Source organism: Cryptotermes secundus, unplaced genomic scaffold (genome assembly GCF_002891405.2).
Source record: "Cryptotermes secundus unplaced genomic scaffold, Csec_1.0 scaffold50, whole genome shotgun sequence".
NCBI classification, from domain to species: domain Eukaryota; kingdom Metazoa; phylum Arthropoda; class Insecta; order Blattodea; family Kalotermitidae; genus Cryptotermes; species Cryptotermes secundus.
In genome coordinates, this window is record NW_019721758.1 from 133,916 (window position 1) to 159,847 (window position 25,932).

The following is a 25,932-nucleotide window of genomic DNA, read 5'->3' on the forward strand; positions in this document are numbered from 1 at the left end:
ATACATTTTCGTATTTTTGACATATATCTCAGAAGATTTCCAAAGAAAATGGTAGGCGAAAGATCATCATCATCACTGGTACGACAGCCCTTTGTGAACCCTGGCCTTCCTCAGGATTGCTCACCATTCTTCTCTATTCGATGCTACATTCCTCCAGTTCTTTGCACCCAAAATTTTTATGTCCTGCCACACACATTCTTCCCATCTTGATCTTGGTCTTCCCACTCTCCTATTTCCTTCTGGTTTAGTATTAAGTATTTTCGTTCTATTCTCGCTGGCACGTATTGTGTGTCCAGTCCATTCAAGCCTTTTCACCTTTATAAATCCAATAATGTCTGGTTCATTAAACAGTTTGTATAGATCATGGTTATACCTCTTCCTCCATATTCCATTTTCTTCCACTGGTCCAAAGATATATAGATACTATCATAGTTTTGGTTTTCCTGGGTATTAGTTGGGGTTTCAGGTGTTTCCTAAGGCCATGGAGACATTTATTTGCCGAAAGTACACGCTTTTTTATTTCATCACTGATGTCATTTTTACAGTTAACTTCTGATCCAAGGTAAGTGAAACTACATACAGCCTCAAATTTATATGAGCCAATTTCAATATATGCAGGTCCATTAGCACAGTCTTTCTTGGTTACCGGCATGTACTTTGTTTTATTTTGGTTAATTTGTAGATTCATCTTTTTTGCTGCTCTTTCCAAATTAAGAAAAGCTTCTTTCATAGATTTTTGTGTTCTACCAATTATATCAATATCATCTGCAAATGCCAAAATTTGAACTGACTTATAGAATATAGTTCCCCTTGTGTTGATGCCTGCATCTCTAACTACCTTCTCTAATGCTATATTGAACAAAAGGCAGGCTAGGGAATCCCCTTGTCGAACTCCATTTCTAGTTATTATAGGGCTGGACAACATATTCTGAATCTTAATTTGGCATTGGGTCTTTCTCATAGTGGCTCTGACTAAGGCGATTAACTTCCGTGGAATTTGCATTTCTTCCATTACCAGAAAAAGACTATCTCTATCTATGGAGTCATAGGCTGATCGGAAGTCAATGAAAAGATGATGTGTTTCAGTGTGGAATTCATTACACTTTTCAAGGACCTGTCGAATAGTGAAAATCTGATCGTTAGTTGATCTTTCTTGACGAAACCCACATTGGTAATCCCCAATTATGCCTTCCACAAAGGGAGAGAGTCTGTTAAATGGAATGTTGAAAAATATTTTATATGCTGTGCGCAAGAGACTAATTCCTCTATAGTTAGTGCATACCATGACATCACCTTTCTTATGGATAAGGCATGCAGTACTTAGGTTCCATTCCTCTGGGATTATTTCAGTTATCCATATCTTAACTATTAGCTGATACAAGTGTTTAGCATACTTTGGGCCTGCAAATTCCACTAATTCTGCCGTGATGAGATCCATTCCTGGAGCTTTATTACGAATTTTTAAATTTTTTGATAGCTTGTTCTACTTCTTTTATGGTCTGCGCTAGCTCTTCAACCTCAAAATTTACTTGATTCCGGTCTATGGTTATACCTTCCGCTTGTTCGGAGGCATTACCATTTAATAATTTCTTAAATATTGCGCCCATCTTCCCAATATTGCTTCATTGCTACTCAATATAGTGCCTTCTTTATCTCTACATAAGGTTTTTCTAGATTGAAAGTTCTTTCGACTCTTGTTTAGTTTTTGATAAAACGCTCTAATTTCGTCTGAACTTCTTAAATGCTCCAGTCCGATCAGTTCTTGTTTATCATATTCCCCTTTTTTTATGTAATCTTTTTTTCTTTTCCTCTCGCTTCACGGTATTCTTCCACGGCCATTCGAGTATGGTTCCTTTGCTGCATTCTCTTATATGTCTGTTTTTTTTTATTTGTCACTTGCTCACACTCGCCATCAAACCAATTCTTATACTTTATCCTTTCCATTCTTCCTAAGACTCTACCAGCAACATTTATAATAACATCTCTGAGGTCCCTCCAGGCTTCACTTATATCCTCACTATCAGAGAGACCTGCCAGGCATTCACAATTAATCCAGTATATCTGGTTGCAACTCCTTGTTCGACCAATTTTCCACAATTCAATTTCTTAGCCTGGAATCCATGTATGTTCCTTGCATTAGATATTCGACTTCTAATCTTTGATATTATTAAGTAATGATCAGAGTCAATGTTGGCTTCCCTGTAGCTCCTGACATCCATCAAATCTGTACAATGGCTTACATCTATTAGGATGTGATCAATTTGGTTAAACACATTTCCATCAGGGGATTTCCAGGTTCGTTTATGTATATCCTTGTGATTAAACACTGTACTACCTATTACCATGTTTCTTGAGGAAGCAAAATTTATTAATGTCATCCCATTATCGTTTGACTTGTTATGTATTCTATGTTTTCCAATAACCGATCTATATACATCTTCATTCCCCACTTTGGCATTCATGTCCCCTATGATTATTTTACAATCCCTTTTTGGACATTCGCCATATATTTCATCCAATTCATCATAAAAGGAGTCTTTCTCCTCATCACTTTTATCTTCAGTTGGGGCATGCTCACAAATAAGGCTATAGCAAAAAAAACTTTGCGGTCCAAGACCTTCCGGTTTCGACGTTTGGGATATTATTTTTAAACATTCTGTAGGACTCCTTAAACAGGAGATCAGCCCATTGAAGGCCTCTGCTTACAAAAGATAACACAAAAGAAGAAAACGACGCATATATATATATATACACACACATGTCAAGAGAGAGGTATTCGAAAACAGGACCCCATTGTTCGAGGAGTAGAAGTTGGTACGGGACTTAGATGTCGCAATCTGTGTTATCGACAGATATTAATACAGGCCTGCACAGAACAGTAATCTTAACTTCCACTTTGGATGAGTGAGAATCTTGGTACACTCCGAAGGAAGAACAGATATCGTGTTTGAGAATAAAATGCTAAGGAAATTATCCACCTAAGAAGAAGAAATGTACATAATTTTTTTATTAAGCAATCAGAATCTACAGAATGTACATAATGAGGCACTGCATAATTTGTACTCTTCGCTTAATAATATATTTTTCCCCCCTTGGCACTACAGCCCCAGTGGGCCTAGGACTACCTCCATGAACTCCGTTCACTTCGGTTTTTATAAATCTTAGACATACAGTAGGACTCCTTGGGCGGGTGATCAGCTCGTCGCAAGGCCTCTACCTGTAGACAAACACAAAAAAACGCACACAAACATCCATGCCCTGAGTGGGATTCCAACCCACGATCCCGGCTTCCGAGCGAGCGAAGACAGTGCATGCCTTAGACCGCTCGGCTACCGTGACCGGCGAAGACAGTACATGCCGCTTAATAATATTAGACTGAGTTAATTGAAGGAGGATATAATGGGTAAGGTTGCAGCTCGCATGGGAGTGATGATAGATGTTGAAGAAATTTTTGTCAAGAAATCTCAGAGATATACACCACTTGAGAGATTTACACGTATGTATAAGAATAACGCTAATAAGGACTTTTTAGAAATGTGAGTAAATGTGGAGACTGACAGCCTGGCTCATGGTAAGGCCAAAAGACGGCGAATAGTGAAAATGGCAGAGAACTTTGTAAAAATGTGAAATTTATTGACCGGCTGAGCAGCTACCAACTTTTAGCAAGCCTACAGAGTTAGCTGGCTACCCAATGAAAAGTTTACTGAGGGCAGTATATTCTGAAATTGAGAGCTTGACGTTGTTACAAGGAGTAACTTTTTTGTTTTATTATTCAAGGAGTAGAACGACGATACAGCTCTCTTTTCAGTTTCTTGCACCAAACAAGGAGTCGCTCTCATAAATCAGAACGTCTCTAAGAATCTGGAGTCCAGCCGGCTGAAGAGAAGATAATTCTCGTCTCAGTATTTTTTTTTTTCTAGTGGTCCCTTGTACTGCGGCCAATTCTGGCACATTGTACCAGCCCCAGATGATAGGTGAAGGTGATTGTGGAGCAATTTGTGGAATGAAGATTGACAGGGGAAACCGAAGTACTCGGAGAAAACCTACCCCAGCGCCATTTTGTCTACCACAAATCCCACTTGACCAGACCCAGGATCGAACACGGACCACCGCGGTGGGAAGCCAGCGACTAACTGCTTGAGCTATGGCGCGGGCCCTGCCTCTCAGTAACTTTTGCTTGCATTATGGGAGACTATGTATAGTCTATGGATTGCATCTTGTTGAGTCTACGGAACCTATGAATATGACGGCCGACAAAACAGTAAATGAAACAGATCGTTCTTAAAGGAAGACTAACTTTTATTTGCTTACATATCCTTAGATATTATTATAAATGTTTCGATCTATACGTAGACATCTTCAGGCATTCATGTATGAACTGTATATCAAGTTATGTTATATATTAAAATTACTTTATTTTATATTCATAGATTATGTAAAGTTCTATTGCAACAAGCATTCAGAGGTATAATCTAGAACCGAGTTTTTGTGTAGGTGGACACATCAGTATCGGTAACAAAGTAACTGACCGTCCCTCTCCCATCTATCGAATGTAGTTTGTCTTTACGAGACACACAGCAAGAGACAGGTGCTAAGACGAAAAGAAGGTGACAAGACGTTTAGGATGATCTCAGGCCGAAATCTGGATTAATTAAAATGCTGAACAACACAAGTAGATATATTCGACATACTGACAATATGCACAATTGCAGATTCCAAAAGTTCGCAATTAAATGTACACCACCTGGAATAAGAAACAGACGTAAATTTTAAAGAGGCGGTCAGTAAACTGAGCTGGAACCGATCAAAAAATGACCCAGCACTATGACTGTTTCATGTCGGTAATAATATTCATTTAAAGTAAAATTTTATAGCCTAAGTCGGACAATCTCTTAGTCCGTGACAACGGAAATTATTTTCAACTTCGAAAAAATGAGATCTTTTCGTGTGCTATAAGATGTCTGCGTTTTCTTGCAAGTAGGAAAGTGAAGTTAAGTCATAAAATATTGAAATAAAATGTCACTTAAAATTCTTACGCCTTTTCCAGGAATCTTATGACATGAAAAGAAATATTATCGTGGAAGGAGAGCATTATGGGGCTCAGACGAAAATGACAGAATCGCGTGTGTGGAGCAGGTTCCTTTAGAAAAGTAAAGACATTGGGAACGGTCTTGTAAGCTTGGGGTGGCGGGATCCAATCTTGCATAGTGCATGAGACCACAAGAGGGAAAGAACGAGACCTTGTTCAATGTATGTGTAACGTGTGTGATATCAATTTGACTTTCCTTATGAGTTGTTTGCACGAAATGAGTCCGTAATGGGGAGGTTGTTTATTTCCATCCCTTACATTTATCTCCGAATCTACTCAACCATTTTCTATTAAATTAGGTATGGGCGGGAAGGATATTAAATCGAAAATTGTTGGACATATTTGATTTTGGTTTGTCCCATATAAGAACTCGTAATTCACACGAAGTTTGAATAGAAATTATGACTTTTCTGCAAAATGTTTTATTATAAAGACAATTGTTGCATGCTTATTAGGACCAGAATATAAAAATAAAAGCAAAATTTTAATGAAAATATATTTCTTTCATACAGTTAAAGTATAAAATAGTATAAGTATAAAATTATAAAATTTAAAGTATTGTGAAATATATCTTTCAGCATTTCGAGGCATATGAAAAGCACATAATAATACAGGGTGATTCTAATTTGTTGTCGGGGTTTCTGTGTATAGGCTACGGCAACCCCGACAATAATTCAGAATTCCAGACAAAGTAAGTATAACATGTGGAGGGACTGAAGTTACTAAAACTCGAATGTAACAGAGATATAAATTACTGAGAATATAAGAATACGATTTGAAATCTGCACTAGGTTACACAATTATACTGTAACAAATCGAGTCCCAAGACAGAACGATTTCGATTCGGTTTAATTCTTACACATACGGCTACAGCTCCATACGAAAGTGGCGCTGCATAATAATGAGTTCTAATGTAAGCACCAAAATATCACTTTTTATTCGTTTTACTTAGGAAACAAATGTCCACTCTGTGTTTACATTTCCATGATAAGCTACAACTTACATTCCTGATGAGTAGGGACCGGATTTTAATGCAAATGCATATTTCTTTCTTGCAACCAAAAATATGCTTATTTGCATATATGTATGTATGATTTCATTTCTTAAATTTTAGACATGGCTTGATGGTGCATATAAATGCATATTTGGCATGTTTTATGAATAAGCATAATAGTTTCGAAGATCTCTTGCTACATATTTTCTTTTTAAAATATTTATCGTTATATATATTTTCAATTTTATGTTCAAATTTTTAAACATCTTCGTGTGTATACATTTTTTCTTTTCCGTTTAGGATATGCTGCATATTTGTCTCGCAAAAATTTCGTCATACAAATAGCAGGTTGAGTCTGAATTCATGTTTCTGATGCAACACCCAGGACTGGACTCCCCAAGACGGGACTTCCCCGATCCATCTCTTCGAAACTTGCCTCATCCGCATAACATTAAAGTGGGTGCCAAGGGATCAGTCAGCAGCGTGTTCACATGTATCTGCTAGCAACGTAATAATATTCAACCGATAATGGAATTCCTTTATTTATTTCCGAAGTCTCCATCAGTTCGCTACGCTTTTTCATTTGGAGCTGGGGTCATTTGTATTAGTGGTGACTAGTCTGTAGTTAAGTTTGTGTAGCTTTCTGTAGTCATGCCGAAAGTGAAAGTAAGTCAGAAAACTGAATTACAGCCGTATCAGCGGGAGTTCGAAGGAGAGATGATAACTACGGATAACAATTTTTTTTTATTTTCAAGCGAGTGAAAAAAAAACAGTTGTTTGTGAAAAACGCTTTCAAGTGCTTCAGCATTTGAACACTAACATACACAAAGGGAATACTAAAATTGAATCCGCGAAAATTGCTCCTGTTCAAAAATTCTTTAGTGAATTTTCCAGTAATAGTTTTTCACAGTTCTCCTTTAACTTGTGCGAAGCCTTTTTAGAGGCAGATATTCCGCTGTGGCAACTAAGTAACCTTACTGTGAGAAACTCCATAGGGAAGTACACACGGTGCAAAATGCCGTATAAACCTACTGTGCGCAAAAATTACACAAAGCAGTGTTATGATCTAGAGAGAACATTCAAGATAATTTTTTGTGGTTTTCAATCAACGAAACACAAGATTGTGAAGTACGGTTTATTCCAAACATTATACTAGTTGGATCCCTTAATAAGAATGAACAATCTACCCCATATCTGCTTGCGGTAGATCAATTTGAAAACACAAATAGCCCCGCAGTTTTCGAATTTTATATCGATTCCATGAATTTAGTATGGCCGAATGGCATTCAGTATGAGCGCGTATTGCTCATTGTGACTGATGCCGCAAGTTATATGTTCAAAGTCTATACTGCTCTTAAAGTTATATTTTCAAATATGATACATTTGACTTGCATTGCCCGTGGGTTGCACCATGTTACAGAAACAATTTGTGGAAATTTTTCGCTTCTTGACAAGTTGTTGTCTTCTGTGAAGAAGGCATTTGTTAAAAACTCCTAGTGTGATACACAGTAGCGTGATTTAAGATTACAAATTTGGATCTGTTTTCTGCAATTTTATGCATAATTTTAACTGAAAATATTTGCTGTAGTCTTTTTGCAACAAGATAATAAATTAATTTTGTAAAATTATAAAGTTAAGGAACCACAAAATGAAAAATACAAAATATTTTCCAACGGTGCATATTGATTTTAGCGCTATTTTCTGTTTATCGCCTATAAAACCTGCCACGGTGTCTTTAGAAATTAGCGATTGGCGAGTCCACAGCATTAGGCGGCCTAATCCATTCCCAGTAACACCAACCTTACGGGTAGGGCGGTATTCTCGTCAAGATAAGAGTGGGAACTGGGGCAGTGTGCCAAACTTCTGGTGGAAGGGGGAACATTACTTTACAGGTTACATGCTTCAAACACGGTCAATTTCTTATCCCGCGAATATTATGGCTAAATTAAGTAAATTTATATTTGCGCCGAGTTAATTAAAAGTGAAACCCGTCGCCTTAAGTACGGGTCTGGTATGATGTAACCTAGTGTGGGAAGCAAAGAATAGGGAGCTTTCCTCGTGTACTGCGGCAAAATAGTCAATGAGAAGGGAAGGGGGTAATCAACAGCTATTACATTTACTAAAAACATTCGTCTACCTCAGTTCAACAGGCCTGCTCAGAACGTCGTCTCCTATGTTGTCACACTATGCAGTCTTTTAGACCCACAACAATCTTTAGAGGATTGGCAAGAACCGAGATACACTTCTCCTCCTCCTTCCAGGGTTTTGAAGATTTCTCACGTTACACACTTCAAACCTGAAGATGGAGGTAGCTTTTTACTCCGAAATTTCTGCATCCTTCTCCAAGATTACAAGGTATCAGAACCGAAAGTCTGAACACTCCACACAGTGGAAACCTCAGTACTTCTGTCACGTTTATTTCTGTGTAGGACAGAGACTTGTAAGTTCAAATTGCTCTGCAATATTTGGGATGACATTAAATTCTACACAGAACTTTGGTGCAACGATCTGAAGTTGTGTTCGGTAAGTATCTATTTAGAATTGTGGTCGGGTTACTGACTTTTCTGCTGGATTATTCACGGATTTTCTCAGTCTCTTCAGGAGAATGTCTGTATTACCCTGAAGTAAATCATAAGCGCCTCATTTCAAATTCTTATTTCCTCAATATGAGGAATGATATTTACATTTTATTCGATGCTGTATAATCTCTCCACTGAAACACCAGTCACAGTTTGGTGTATTGTTCCTCTATGATTATTGAGATAAATTTTATGACATTTTTGTTAATACGTGCAATAATAGTATTCTTCCACAGCTGAGATAGCTATTCTATATTTCAGGTACAAGTAAGCAATGATGCTTTCTTTAGAGATCATTTTCAAGCCATCATTAAAAAATTATCTTAATTTCCGACAGAATATAAAGTATGAAACTGAGAAAGACTTTTAAATAACAAAGAATGAATGTATCAATAAATAATTGAGAAGTAATAGCATTTGGATCATAATATTTTGTCCCGAATTCGCGAGTTTTGTATGTATATTTCCAGCACGGAACTGTTAGAATATCGGGAAGTGAATAAGTGGAGTAGTGGTTTAAGAGATTGCAGTCAGTGAGCGGATGTTTTTGAGTTCTCTGCACTGTACAGTATTATATAGCTGGAGGCTATTGATCACGTTCGTAGAGCTGCAGCGGGCCACTCCATCACTGCAGTCCGCTACAGCTGATCTGGAGCTCGAACCTTGAACAGGGGCATCAGTATTTCTTGATTTATTCCAACGATTTTTGTTATATAACTTTGAGATTCAAGAGTATAAAAAGTTGTCAATATTGTGATATTTGGAGTTATAATAACATGTGGTCTGGTTGGTGGATATCAACGTTTCGGAGGGACTATTACTTCCAGAACTCCTGAAAATGGAGGCATGATTCTCCTCCGAAAGTCTGGTACCCATTTAATGCTTTAGCCATGAAAATGAAGGCATTATTTTCTACGAAGCTTTGGTATTCAGGAACGAGACTACAACACTCTACTGTAATTCATAAGACAGCAATACGAATATTCATAACAGTGAAAACCACAATTCATACAAAAGGCCGTTGCCTGTTTATAAATGCGTAATATCCCATGACTTGATTGGATAGACTGAGGAAAATAATGGAATGCGTTACTCGGGATAGTCGACTGAGACGGTTTTAGAGACTGCTATATCCCGAACTGGGAGCGTGTGTTCTTCACTAACCTGCGACAGGTGGTGATGTGCTATGGTATGGTATGGACCAAGTTATATCCCTGAACTAAGCTTTCCTTCAAAAGGGAGAATAAGTAACGTTTAAAATTAAGTACACTGTTCCGTGAGAGAAAATTACATAATTCGCACTGTTCACGTGATAGTTCTGTGGTTACAAATAAAGGAGGCTGAGATACCCGAGACTTACAGCACGCACATGGAAGTGAGAAATTCTTAATTTAGATCGTAAAATCTAAAGACAAGGTACCACATGGTAGACGTGGGCATAAATGGGATGCCAATAGGTCCTGTTAAAGTAGATATCATTGTCAGATAAAGATGTGAAGGTGGTGACTGGATTCAACTGGCTTAGGATATGGCCCATTAGTGAGCTTTCGCGAAGATAGAATTGAATATTTGTGTTCTGTGAAAGAAAGGAACTTGTCTACCGCTATAGAACGAAGGCCCAGCAAGATATCACAAATAGTTTGATAGTGGCAGCAGATAAAGGGCTGATTTTGATTAGGCTCTGAGATTTGTACTTTATACTAGTAACACTAGTAACTAGTACTAGTAAAACATCACATGACACACGATTTAGTCAAAAATGCAATTCTACTGTTGTTCAGTCAGCGTTTTGAATTTATTGATAGCTCTCCTTCATAATCTGGATATGTTTCGTTTGAGCTGGTCCAGAGATTGACTTTTGTGACAGATTTTTTCTCGTAGTTTTCGTACACCCCTTCCTCTCAAATAATTTTAATTCATAATTCAAACCATCCTACCGGCACCGTATGCCGTAGGACTACTCAATGAAAACCCATCTGTAAGTAAACAAATAATTTACAGATATTCATGGGAATTCGGTAAAATAATCCAGTGTTGTAGCCAGTCACGGTAGCCGAGCGGTCTAAGGCATGTACTGTCTTCGCTCTCTTGGAAACCGGGATCGTGGGTTCGAATCTCTCTCAGTTTAGTTTGTGTGTGTGCGATTTTCTGTGTTTGTGTACAGGTAGAGGCCGTGCGACAAGCTGATCACTCGCCCAAGGAGTCCTACCAAATGTGTAAGATCTAGAAAACCGAAGTGAACGGAGAAGTTCATGGAGTTAGGCCTAGGCCCACTGGGGCTGTAGTGCCAAGGGAAAAAATCCAATGTTGTATCATAATTGTATAATTTATCAATGGGTAAGAAAATGCTGATCAAAGAAAAAATAACCGGAGGAACCGACATAGAGTTAACACTCTAGAATCGTATTCAGAGGGAGCTAGGTTAGACTCTCGGCCAGGACAGCCCCTGTTCTGACTGACGTTCTTGTTACCTTTCCCCATTTCTTCCAAACCCTCTCGAGAATGAGGATTTATCAATAATCCTATCATTCAACTTTATGTAATCTAGACGCCGATGTCGTTGCGAAAACCTCCTTGCGGAGAAATACAAAAGAATTTACAAAATTTTGTGTCAGATTAGTTTTAATGTAATTCTATTAGTCTTTTCGGATGTGCGGTATCATTTATTTTGATGAAACATTATCAACCCTTCTCACTTCATTAAATATGAAATGACGGATCTCATTTGTTTCTAGGCAGCACATCAATGGAGTATTTAAATGCTTTTCATCAGAAGGAATATAATTGATAGTAAATTGTCCACGTTGATTTAGTGTTGAACGACGAATTTCCAAATGAAACTAAGTTTATATTTTGCTATAATTCTGATTTTAATTATCTTCCCCTAAATAAAAACTTCGAAATACTTTTGATGCTTCAAAATATGTAAAATTTATCTCTAATCAACTTGCTTTGGCAGTAAGGTTAATTCACGAGCTAAGTAATCCTAAAAGGCTATGAATGCCTTGCATTGGGCGACTGGAATGTTACTTCTTTCAATCGTGACGTTTTTGAAAGTCGATTCCTATAGACAGCAGGGTTGTTTAACTGGAGAATGTCTATCATAAATTCTTTCCCTTTTTTATCGCTAGTGGGGTGGGACTAAGTCCCTTGTACTGCGGCCACTTCTGGCCTATTGTACCAGCCCCAGATGATAGGTGAGGGTGATTGTGGAGCAATTGGTGGAATAAAGATTGGCAGGGGAAACCGAAGTACTCGGAGAAAACCTGCCCCAGCACCAATTTGTCAACCACAAATCCCACTTGATCAGACCCGGGATCGAACCCGGGCCTTCGCGGTGGGAAGCCAGTGACTAACCTCTTCAGCTATGGCGCGGCCTTAAAAATACTTCCCTTGCTCAAGAAACACCGGAAGAAACGGAGATAAGCATCCGTGCTCCACACAGAATTTAACCCATAGTCCTTCTGCTTATGCGGCATTAGAATGCATGGCCACCGTAATTAGAATCCTGACGTTGCTTCAATATTTGTTGATGAGTCAGAAGTTAAATGTTAAAATGATGTGTCTGAAATGCAAATATTCCTCGAAATGGCTTATACATCCGAAAGAATACATTGCTCACAAGTTTGCAATCCATAGTTCAAAATCCTGTTTTGGTTATTAATTATGTGAAAAAAAATCACTTCAAATGTAATACGAGTACAATAAATTTTATGTTGTCTGCTTTTAAATGGCGAATGTCCTTACGTTGAACATTATCAGTTTTACGGATGAAAGAATTCCACAGAAGTTAGGCTCTTTTGTTTTAACTAGCTTCATTAATTCTGGTCCTTTGTAATATTAGTTTTATCAGTTTTTGTTCATTACGTTATTCTGTGTGTCACAATGGGGAACTAACAGTAGCGGTGCTTCTTTTTGTTTCTCGTAAGCCTGTTATTTAGTGTGTTACATTGGGCCGCGCCATAGCTTAAGCGGTTAGTCGCTGGCTCCCACCGCGGCGACCCGGGTTCGATCCCGGGGTCTGGTCAAGTGGGATTTATGGTGGACAAAGTGGCTCTGGGGCAGGTTTTCTCCGAGTACTCTTTCCCTTGCCAATCTTCATTCCACCAATTGCTCCACAAACACCCTCACCTATCATCTGGGGCTTGTACAATAGGCCAGAAATGGCCGCAGTACAAGGGACTTAGTCCCACCTCACTAGCAATAAAAAAAAAATATTGTATTATGTTCAAATTGCAAAGTTGTGCTTTTTCCTTTTTTGCCCTCTCCTTGTTCATCTCCGAAGTAAGGAACACAGCGGTCGAATGGGCAGTATTCTTGCCCCTTATTTGGAAACTTTGCTTTAGTATCTCAGCCTGGAGACCGACTTTCTTGACCGAAGATTTTTTTGTTGATTTTTCAGTTCTTGAAGGAAAATGGCGGGGTAGTAACTCAAATTAGACATCTACCGCTTCCTTCTGCATCCCTTCAAAATATTTATCATTTCACCATCATACCTTCGACCCATTTAATCTGAACTTTTAATCTGAGCTTTTCTAAATATACAAAAACATATCTCCGGTACAATTATTAGGGCTTCGATTACATTTGGCTATCCATGTGTACATTAAAATTCGTCTGATAGTTCTAATTTTGGTTCTAATTGTCGAATGAATTTAATTTATAACTTCTCGAATTTGAAAAATACACGGTACAAAATATTTTGTGTAATGACAGATAATAGACCTCAGTACGACAAAACAGTTCTTGAAGTACTAGCTGAAAGTTTTGCAATCATCTGTACTGAAATGTCTTACTTATAATGATAGTCGTATCATTATGTAGGCTATGTTCGATCATTGTTCATTTATATATAGCCATGACAGGGCATAGCGAATGGTTGACGAATTAAACGGTTGCTGCGTGACGAAATAGCGTTGAATACAGATTGATTTTCTACGCAAAAAGAACCTGTTGTCGCCAACAACGAGATAGGACGTGAAACGTAACCCAAGAAACAATTTGAGTTCATTTATTTTTCCCTCTATTGTTTTATACAATATAAAGCTGCAATGTGAAGGAAAATATTACAAATATATAATTTAATTAACGTAAGTAGTCACATTGACCGATCACAGTGACCCCGCGGTTTAAGGCAAGAACTGTCTTTGCTCGCTCGGACTCTGGGATCGTGGGTTCTAATCTCACTTGAGGCATGGATATCTGTATGCGTCTATTCTGCGTTCGTGTTGTTCTGTGTAAAGGTAGCATCCTTGCGACGGGCTGATTCCCCGTCCAAGGAGTCCCACCGACTGTGAATGGAGTAAGGAACTGGAAATGCGGCCAAAAACCACAAGGGCTGTGGAGCCATGGATAGATAAATAGTATCAGTTATTGAAAATGCAATGTTGCTGAACACGTACAACATTAATGTTAGGTCATACGTCAATGGTGATCGAGTATAAGGGAAATTAGAGTCGAGCTGGTCGCTTCAGTTTTGTGACCAGGCTATGGGCTACACAAGCGATAAATCGAATTTCGATTTCCTGTGAGGAGGCAGGGACTTCTCTCTTTACCGCTGTGTCCAGATCTATTCTGGGGCCCACACGGCCTCTTTTCGAAGGGTAAGGGAGGTTAAGCGGCCGGTGCGTGAGCTGACTATCATCTCAACTTACTGTCGAGGTTAAAAATATGTGGAACTATGTCTCCATCATCCCATACTGCTTCATGGCGTTGTACTTAGTTAATAAGATGAAAACTTTAACGTAATGTTTTGGGTTTTGTAATTTTGTAGGATATTTATCTTTTACAAAAAGTTACAATTAATGATGATTCAATTAGAAAAAGCTCTCTGTGTATCCGACATTTCGTATGGAAATTGCTTCTTGTTTGTATGCTTGACCAGATATTTAAAACAAACTGGAACACATACTAGAAATCCCGTTTTGGGAATGGGGAAGTTGAACAGGTTATCATTCAAAACATCAGTAATTAACCTAAAGTGACTGGAGAAATGATCTGAAAAATCTAAAAGCTTTTAGAAAAATTTAAAAAATTTCAAAGTTTTGAGGATACCGTACGTTGATGTTAGAGGATGTTTAGCGAAAATTGTAAATGTTCGCAAATTTGCGTATCTAGAAAATTTCAAATGCCTTAAATACTTTAGAAAATGTAAAAATTTCGTCAGGGTTCGAAAGAATGGCTATTTGCGAAAATAGCATAATGTACATTATGAACAAACACAACATGAAATCGTAAACTAGTTAAAGGTAAACACTGCAGGAAAACAAATTAATGCTGAGAAGTAAACAAACACACAACAAAATAATAATTCAATTCAATTCATGTTTATTTACGTGCAATAACTTAACAGAACAGTGGCCAATTACAAAGTTAGCACGAGTATATAATGTATAGAAAATAATTAAAACAAAATACAAATATGACAAATAAACCTGTGAGCATAAATCTAAAAATATTAAATATATACATACATTTATGAATTATTACGAGTGTTGCTAATACTATTAGTAACTAAATACTAAGATAAGACAACCGGGAGTGATAGCATAAAATTAATAACAAGTCAATAAATTAAAACCAATTACATAAGAAAATTAAAGAAAATTAAAGTTAGCCGAGGTATATCTTGACGTAGTTAATGAAAACGCTAATCCAATAACACTTTAAAGGTTTGGTACATGCTTGTAAAATATGATTCAGAGAAACCGCTCCGTCTGCAAATATGTCGAGATCTTTACCCACCACGTTGGCAGCAAGGGCGCACCGAGAAGAGGGACAGTGTCTTTTTGAGGGACGAACGCTAAAAGTAGAGAAGTCTCGAACATGGCAAGTAGGAACACGAAGACTAGCATTATCCAGAAGGGAGGAGCAGGATTTAAGGCCACGATAAACCTGAATGAAGAAGAGTGCATCAAGAAGATGTCTACGCAGACTTAGAGGGTGCAATCTTAGTCTCTCTAAGGCAGATGTATAACTATAGGAGCTATGTGGGAAGTAGCGGTAGAAACAGACAGATGCAAACTTTTTCTGGATGCGCTCAAGTTTTGCGGAGTCAGTAGACGTGATAGAATTCCAAGCTACCGAGGCATATTCCAACTTGGACCTGACTAGTGTAAGATACAGCACATATAAACAGTCAAGAGAAGAAAATCTAAAAGTTATTGAGCGTATAAGACCTAGCAGCTTTATACATTCGGAATATAAAAAATCAACATGATTGTGAAAATATAATTTAGAGTCAAAGAAAACACCTAGGTCCTTAACGCAACTGGTGCGTGTAATAGCAGTATGACAAAGCTGATACCCATAGAGCAGGACATTAGTCTTCCTTGAGTACGACATGACACGCGTTTTGTTGATATTAATACTCATGGAGTTGGCAGAGCACCAGTCACTGACATGATGAATGTCATTTTGAAGTAAGAGGCAATCCTGCGTAGTGTCTATGATGCGAAAAAATAATAATAATAATAATAATAATAATAATAATAATAACCAGAACTTAATTGGACAGAAGGATGCGCCGGTGAATACTGAGTGACCTACTACTCGAATCTAGTCTGACAACCTAACCTGAACTAACCCATCCTAACCTAACCCAACCCAGTCATTGGAAGGTTCGCCAGAATGGGAGGGTCTGCATGAAGGCGATGCGGAGTAGTCTACTGTGCAGAACTAATCAGTCAACCTAACCCAACCAACACTAAGCCAATCCCTTGAGGTCAGCCCTTGAACCAGTTTGGATGCGTAGGAAGGTGCTTAATGATTTGTTGCGGAACCGTATTCTGAGAACCCAACCTAACCCAACTTCAATCAGCTCAACACAAGCAAATCCCTAGATATCTGCCCGAGTTCCAATTTGGATCTGCAGGATGGTGCGCAGTGGTCAATTGCGCAAATCTGATGTAATATAGTGAGATATTTAACCTAGCCTGAAACAACTCCGTTCAATTTGTTCCGATGTACGTAGGTGGATGTTGAATTGTATGCCTGCGCTACTGCGCAGTTGGAACCAGAACTTCATGCTATTTGCCCTGGAGAGTTAAATGTGATTAACCTAACATAACCTAATTCAATCGGACCAGGCACTCTTAGACACAGAAGGATATACATATTGCGCACACAATATTCGGACGAGTTATCCTAAACTTCCTACCTAATAGAAACTAATATTGTAAGATTCTATCTTTACCTGCCGAAATTGACAATTACATATATTGTTGAAATTTGCAACATTTCTCAAAACAAAAACTAAAATTCCTCAGATAGTTATACAGGTTCGGAATGCGAGAAACCGAAAATGTTGTTTATCATCCATTAGCTCATGAGTATTGATGGGAAATATGTTGAAATGTCCGAGAATAGAATACATATTATAAATATTATGACATGACGTCTGAAAGCCGAAATAGCGGAACGAGAATAGATGTTTATTGTTAGGCAACGACTCGGTAAACAGGTTCCCGAGGAAATGAACACACGCAATAATACAAGAACCGCAACTTCTGTGCAGCGGCAAGGTAAACACGCCTCTATAACAATAAAGGACTTGTTACGAAAATGTGTTCTATGTGGGGCCGACCAGAGGCTATATAACGAGGATACAAGGATAACTGGGAGCTCAGAGTAACCGCCAGTAGTAAAGTAACTTTGACCTTGGCTTTGACAGAACTTTTACACCGTATTGAGGCGGCGTCGAATATATCTACCATAGCCCTGCGACTTGCAGGAGGCGAGAAAAAGGGATCTCAGTGCCTGGGGGTACAACTGGACCACCATTTTCCTGAAGGCTATAAATACGAGGACCTGATCCTCAAGGTTTGGAGAGTCTCGAATGTGTGACAGTAAAATGTGGTCTTGATTCGTGTGGGACTCGGACCTAAGAATGACTACACCGACGAGGACCAGCAGCAATTGTAAAGGATAGACCCATCTTATCATCAGGAAGGAAGTTACATAAGGACTATGACCGCAAGGGTTCAGTTTGAAAATAGTCTGGTCGTGAATCTCAAGGGGCGGTAAACCATCAATCGTATAGAAACTTGACTGGCTCTGACTGAAAGCTCAGTTGAGACTTGAAAGTCGGCCTTTGAAGAGATGACTTGGCGTGTGACTACAAGACTTCACGAGTGCTGTAGTTATAGTGAGACTGCTATAAATACTTTTTTGTAGTCCGTTGTCAGGATACGGCTACTTAAGACTGAGAAATCTAGTACATGTGTAACAGTGAACTGGAGAGCGTGTAGATCAGGGATAACGCTGTAGTACCAGTAGTTACACGCTCAGTGTATATGTGCAATAAAACCAATCATCCAATCCAAACCCGTCTAATTGTCACACCTCTCTAAATCCTAACAATATGTTGCCCACTTCAGGCAATTGGTTGTCTTAAAACTAAAAGAATTCCATGAATTGGGATTTTATAATTTCAAATGCAGTAGAAAATGACACATATTTGAAGATTCTCCTAATGTGAATGGTTGAAACATTATTGAACTTCTCGAAGTTGTAAGGAATTTGGAAATTTCTGGAGATATACTCCTATTAATGTGAACATCTTCGCAGCACTCCTATCTACTTGATCTTCCAAAACACAGACGAAAACGACAACACATATGTTTGTCCGAAATTTAAATACCCTAGCACTGAAGTCTGTACCATTGGAATGGCTGGCCATTTAAATCTCCGTCTTCAAGAATTAAACAGCTGGCGTTGAGCCACAGCACTACTGCTTTCTCTTGTTTAGATATAAAGAAGGAAAATAGTAAATTCATGCACTTTACTGTGCAGAACTTGCATTTAGTGTCAAAATAAGGGCCGCGCCATAGCTCAAGCGGTTAGTCGCTGGCTTCCCACCGCAGCGACCCGGGTTCGATCCCGGGGTCTGGTCAAGTGGGATTTGTGGTGGACAAAATGACGCTAGGGCAGGTATTCTCCGAGTACTTCGGTTTCCCTTGCCAATCTTCATTCCACCAACTGCTCCACAATCACCCTCACCTATTATCTGGGGCTGGTACAATAGGCCAGAAGTGGCCACAGTACAAGGGACTTAGTCCCACACCATTAGCATTAAAAAAAATAGCCTAAAAATATCGGTTGCTGGTTATTTATAATTTTTCTGTTGTTATCAGGCGCAAGGTGCTGTAAGGGTCGCAGTAATAACGTCTAAATATCAGTGGAAGAAAAATTCGTCATGGTTCGTGTTCTCTCTTGCCATGTTCTCGATATCATTTATAAATATGTTGTGAAAAACTTTTTCAGCTCTCGGGACACATCTTTCTGCTAAACGATGTAGGAAACTCATCTGTTCTGCTACTTTCTCCACATTATTTATAAGAAGACTGGAGAGATTCACACTTTCGCATTCGGATAACAAGGATTCAATCCAAACACGACACCTCATATTTTTCTAGTGTCATTTCAGTCCCGCGGGGACTTGTTAATCACAGCCATCTACCGTATATCATTGTTCCATCACAGTGTACAGGAAGGGATTATCTACACGTATTTTTCGGCTGGTTTAAATCGTAAAATTCTACATTCTGGTATATAGTATCCTTTAGTCCAGTGAAAGTAAACCGACGCTTCGAAGGATAATTTTGCCTTCATATTCAGGCTGAAATGTAAACCAAAATAGAAATCACCATGAAATAGCAGTGAGTAGTGTAATTTGGTAACGGAAAATCCGGGTTTATTTACAACACAGAGAAATGCAGGTCAACTCGACAGTTCCCACTGGTTCTCTTTAAGAAACATGGATAGGAGAAAAGAGAAAGATTGGGGCGATATGTTCCTCCTACAGGTCGTTCTTTTTAACCTTACTACACGGCGTTATATCACAGAAGATAGAATTCTTCACACAGAACCTCAACCCCTACGTGTATTCAGATTATTAACAAAATATTTCAGCTAACTCCATGCAGCAGATTACATTTTCAGAAGCTCAGTGTGGAGCACCTGATCGATAAATTCTCCGCCATTTATGGAACTAGGAAGTTCTTACCATGTTCATATAAGCCCGCTCTAAACCCTGTTCTGGGCCACGTGAATCCAGCCCAAATCCTCAGACCTCGTTTTCCGTAAGATCCATCATAATAATCTTCTGTCATGTAGGCCTACGAGTATGTCCGAAGAAGTCACTTTCGTTCAGGGGTTTCAAAATAAATGTATGTATCCATCATTTCTTCCATGCTTGCTATATTCCCCACCCATCTCAGTCTTACAGTGTAAGGTATGTGGAGTGCTGAGTTATGTGGCAGCAACCTGCTGGCCTGTTTTCCGTTCTGGTAGAGTGAGTGCATATGGCACCACATCCAGGCACGTGCCCCAACAGAACTCGTACCCTTCCATTCTACACACACACAACCCTGTCCTCTCAACTTCCGCACACCGTACTCCATTCTATATTCAGTGTGCACTTAAGCGGGAGCATCTGCAATCCAGGTTTATCTACTTTGTCTGTTTACGTAACCGCATTGACTGTGAAACAACGGGCCTGCTCATCCAGTTCTGCCTCTTATTCTGGTTGATCCTGTCAGGGACAAGCTGTAGTCTGCCGACAGGGATATCTGGATTTATTGAGGCTGCTCGAAAGTAGTGCAGCATGTTAAAGTGTATCGTCTATATGTTCTTCAAGAGTCATGTCCATATGTACTAGACGCTACTTAAAGTTCTACTTTATAAAGTGTCGTTACATAATCTAAGAAACATACCACTTAGCTGTCCCTTTCAGACGCCAAGTTATCAGGAGGAAGCAAGTATTTAGCGGAGTGATGATTTCTGAATATCGTAGCAATGGAGAGACGTAAATAGCAGCGTCATCTTTATCTCAATCTTCCTCTACTTCGTAAGATTTGAGGCTTTCACGGCGGTGACTATGAAGAAAGCAGTCTTCTGGGATTTGGCACCGTGTATATGTGGTGTTAACCGACGTTTCGGAGGAACGTATCGCCCCCATCTTCAGGGTAGAAGAAAAAGTATAAGAAATCTACAAGCGACAACACCGTGAGAAACGGTAAAGCAGACCTGCTTTGCCGTTTCTCACGGTGTTGTCGCTTGCAGATTTCTTATACTTTTTCTTCTACCCTGAAGATGGGGGCGATACGTTCCTCCGAAACGTCGGTTAACACCACATATACATGGTGCCAAATCCCAGAAGACTGCTTTCTTCCTCTACTTCTCCTCCGTTTTCATTTCTTCCTTTTTCTTCATCTCCTCATTTCGTTTTCACTTTCTTCTTCGTCTACATTCATCATCCCTTCTTTCTTTCTTTCTTTCTTTCTTTCTTTCTTTCTTTAACATCAGCTTCACTTCTTGAGTTTTCTCTACCGTTTTCCACATTTCCTTTTTCAGTTTATTCTCTTTCTTCTTCTCCTACTTCATATTCTCTAACTTCTTCTCTTTCTCCTTTTATCTCGTCTCCTTTTTCTCCACAGTTTCCTCGTATTTCTTTGCCCTATTAAATGTTTCTCTCTTTCTTATCTCATTCCCCCTTTCTATATCTTGTTCCGTTTCCAGTTCTTCTTCTAGTCTCCTTGTGCTTCTTACTTGTATTCCTACATGCACACTTGAGCGTTTAGGAACTGAAAGGAAGAAATAGCCCTTTCGTGCAATTTGCCAAAGAGCATCAGTTTATATTGCAATTAAATTTCATTTAACTTATATTTATTTATGATATTTAACAGTAAACGTAATAAAATTCCACCGAGTAGGGCCAGGTTCGATCCCAGATCAGATAATGTGGGATTTATTGTGGACAATGTGGAAATGAAACATTTTTCTCCGAGTACCCTGGTTCCTCCACCCAGTTCTCATTCCACCGACTGCTCTACACTCATCAGATTCAATAGCTCCACCAGTGGCAGACGTAGCAAGTTATTCATTCTCACCCCACCTCAAGAATAAGAAAACAGAAGAAGATTAAGCAGTGTCCCCTTGTAGTGGCGATAAGGATATGTGTCACGTTTACACATGAAGTCTGTCTATTGCCTCGGTTCTGGGATGCCTTATAAATAAAGTAGATATGATCTACATGATACGAAATAACAGGACATAGGCGTTTTTCAAAATTTCACCCTCAAGAAATACTAAATTATTGGACTGGTACGAGTGATCTCACCAGCATTTGCAGACTTTGTCTTGTGCTGTGAGTCATATCACCGGCCTTCAAGTTGAGTTCGTACGGAATGTTTATTTCCCATATCCACCCTGGATACCATGGTCACCCCCTTGCCAGTTCCGAACCACCTTGCAGTGACCTGGCCACCAGCTGTTATGCCGCGTCCCGGTTCGATTCACTTCGCATGGGATATCTAGCAAAACCGAGTTCACTTGGGTATCGAAGCTTGTTTATGAACACAAGTCACTCACCTTTACTCACCAAATGCCACAGAGAAAACCGACAGACCGTCTGTTGTTTTGCGAATTGTTGCTAGATTACAGGGCATTATCTGAGGACAACAGGAAATTAGTTTCGGCCTGCATTTCAGACATAAGATGACATTCAAAATTACATAAGATGTAACAGTTCGTGACGATGGTGTACTAATACAAATATTATGCTTTTGGGAATTATCCATCGTTCTCTTTTTATTTTAAAATACATTTCGGAGGTTGGATTCTGTCTCCGTCTTCAGTCAAAACCTACTCAGGTGGGCCAATTAATAAAGCTAGTCCCTATTCTTAGGTCCGGATATAGGGACTAGCTCTATCGTTTGGGCCCAGATGAGTAGGTTTTACCTGATGACGGAGACAGAATCTAGCGTCCGAAAGTTTGAGTTTTAAATAAAAATAGATTGGCGTCTTAAACAACAACAACAAAAAAACAAGACGGTGGATAATGTACAGAAACAAAATATCCGTATTGGACATTCAAAGGATTGCCGATTTATTGCTAAGTATATATGACTAGGCCGGTCACGGTAGCTGAGTATTCTAAGGCATGTACTGTCTTCGTTCGCTGGGAAGCCGAGATCGTGGGTTCGAATCCTACACAAGGCATGGATGTTTGGTGTGTGTATGTGTTTACTCTATGTTTGTGTTATCCTGTGTTTAGGTAGAGGCCTTGTGACGAGCTAATCACCCATTCATGGAGTCCTACCGTCTGTGAAAATGATCAGTGAGACTGAGAAATCAGTCCTATGCTCCAAAGTTGGAGCGAAGTGGAAGAAAAGTATGATTAGGGTTCTTATGATTGATTGGCAGGCCTTCTATTGAGCTGTAAAGGCCGCTGCTATCAGTAATGAGAATTTTAAGTCAGGACGTCTCTCTTTGAATCCTGTTCCGTCGAGCAGGTTAGTGCACATTTATTCATCGCTATGTAACTGATGTTTGTTGTAGAAAATATATTGTCGTGAGGAATTAAAGTCCTATAATTTCGACCCAGGTGCTACTTCAAATTTCTTTAATAATAATCCTTCTCCAATATGCCTTTATTTGGTTCATAATTATCCGTTCTTTAATGGCCTTCTACACCTCGCTAAGTGTCTTAAATATCTCACCTGAAATCTAAATTGCTTGCAAATTTGTGTATCTTGTTCCTGAAAATGCAACCCTCACTACAGAATCGTAATGATGATTTCTTCTTCCGCCTCCTCTTAACAGTGCACAAGGACTGAATGCTCTAAACTCGTCCTTGTGTTTAAGGTTTAATTGGTTGTTTCATGTGTGGCTGCTTCTTTCGTTCCTGTGGGATCATGTTGTAGCCGATGTGTCGCATCAGGAATTATACGAGTGCATGTCTCCAATTTAACTGGTAATTTCTGTGTCGTCAAATGTTTCTATGTATTCACTCACTTATTTCAGGTTTTGTTAATAAAATTTAATTTGAAAAAATTTGATTTATACATTCTAGCTTCTAGAATTAAGGCTCTACGAAAAATATGATGAATATCCAACAATACTCTTTCGAGATTCGCATGCCACCATTTTGAGATCAGTTCTCTTGTTGGGTCGTAGAATACAAAATGCTGTTTCTATGTGGTCTTATGTTACATTGAGAAGGCTCTCCATAGCCGTGTGTCTATATATTTTTATTTATAGCGTACTCAGAAATAATGTAATCCATAGTGTGACAGAAATGGATTTCCAAAAATAACTACGTTAATAAATATTGCAATTGTGATTTCCACATGTATCATAGCATAAGGGCCGTTCTGTACCTCCGTCTGACATGCTATGTGTTTCTCACCCACGCCAACCAGAAATTGAATTTCCAACAGGATTTATATGCACTCTCAGTAAGTCTTTCGTAGTCAGTCATAAGAAGATTTGAAGAAAGCAGTCTTCTGTGATGTAGCACCGTGTAGATGTGGTGTTAACCGACGTTTCGGAGGAACGTGTCGCCTCCATCTTCAAGGTAGAAGGAAAAATAAGAAATCCGCAAGCGAAGAGACCGTGAGAACTTGTACAAGCAGACTGCCCTGAAGATGGAGGCGATACGTTCCTCCGAAACGTCGATTAACACAACATCTACATGGTGCCACATCCCAGAAGACTGATTTCTTCATAGTCACCGCCGTGAAAACCTCAAATATTACATAAGAAGATTTGTTGTGAAAAGTTCTTCATTTCTGAAGTGTCGTGTTCGTTGTAAATTGCTTTATTTGTATTCTCTTCCTAATAGAGCTGTCCCTCGCCTAACCACAAGGATAAATTCAACGTGGAGTCATTTCCTTTCGATGTAGTCCTTTACTCTTGCAAGAAAAGATAAAAGGAAGAACAGAATGAAATGGCACCTAACAAACCGTGGTGCCAGCTCCTTTGGAATCGTTATATGAAACTAGTGTTTACCAGCAGTCCCCACAGAGAAAGTACCTTTTCCCCCAGTTAGAAAGCAGAGGCAAATCCAGCCCCGAAATATTCTAGAAAATGGAAAATACATAACACTATGTTTCTACATGCACGTACATATCGGCCAATATCCCGCAACATTTTCATCCATGGTACACCTTAATCTGTTAAGGATATTTGATGGTACATCATAAAATGATGGACATTTCAGATCTAATAATTTAACATACTATCATTTTATAAGCGTAAAGTGCCACTGTACAATTTGTTATAAAAATTCGCGGAACAACTGACATCTTGTGATGGCACATGGGTTGCGGAACACTGCTTTATAAACATGTCGTTAAGTTACTCAAAAATGTCTATTTCAATGGGTGAGGAGAGATGGAGCTCTGGTTTTTCTGATTGGAGAAAATTGCAGCTTGTTTCCTTCTTAACTCGTTTTACATATTTTATGTACAAGCCTAAATTAAGGAAATACGGTTATCATAATGCTATTGCGTTCATCTTACGTCTTATAGTCTGGTAGAACTTTACCAACGTTTCGGAAGAATATGTTATCATCTTTAGTCTAAAAATGGAGGTGACAGGCTGCTCCGGAGCAATATTAGCATTCTACCAAACTACAAGGCGTCATGTTCCACAAGGTAGAATTGTTATTAGTCACCTTCATGAGAACGTGAAATCTAGGGCATGAACAGAAATCTTAAATATTAATTAACCATAAATGAACTTCAGGTTTAAAATGATATCACCTCTTTGCACGATATCAAAGAATTAATTTCCTATCGGAACAAGTTCATCTTCCAATATTGTCTTCGGTGTTTGATAATATCTGCAGGGTCTGTCACCTTTCCGCTGTTTACTTATTCAGGCCATGCATTTGCAGTCTTAAAACAATGGAATTGGAAATTCAAATAGGAATACCGGATGATTCACTCGGAGGAGGAAGCCTCCAATTGATAATTATAAGTCATCTAAAAATTTGTCGATAAAAATTAAATTTTGCAACATTGACCGAGTGACTTCCTGTCCGATTCCTGGCATTTCCTTCAGTCTATATTGTGCTACGAAATAAGGAAGACCTGTACGAAAGTGAGACGTCATGTCGGCCTTTGTCTCCAGACTAAGAGAATCCAATTTCAACATTTTCTGTAGCCGAAATATCTGCATGTGTGTCAAGTTATATACTTGCCAAATTTTTATTTCATCTGTAAATTATAATGTGACTTATAATCACTAATTCGGGATCTTCTCCAAGTGAATCGCTCTAAATATACAAAGAAGGGTTATTTTTGCTGTATGAATGTTTTATTATGATTCTAACAGCTCCTGGGGCGGTAATGTAGCTACTGGTAGGGTCTTCCATGCTGGACAGGTCAAAGGTGATGAACCAGACAAAAAGGAATTCCCTGGTCCTCCAGATCGAGGGTTATGTATGGGATTAAAAGCTCCACCCCATAAGAAGCCTTTACTTA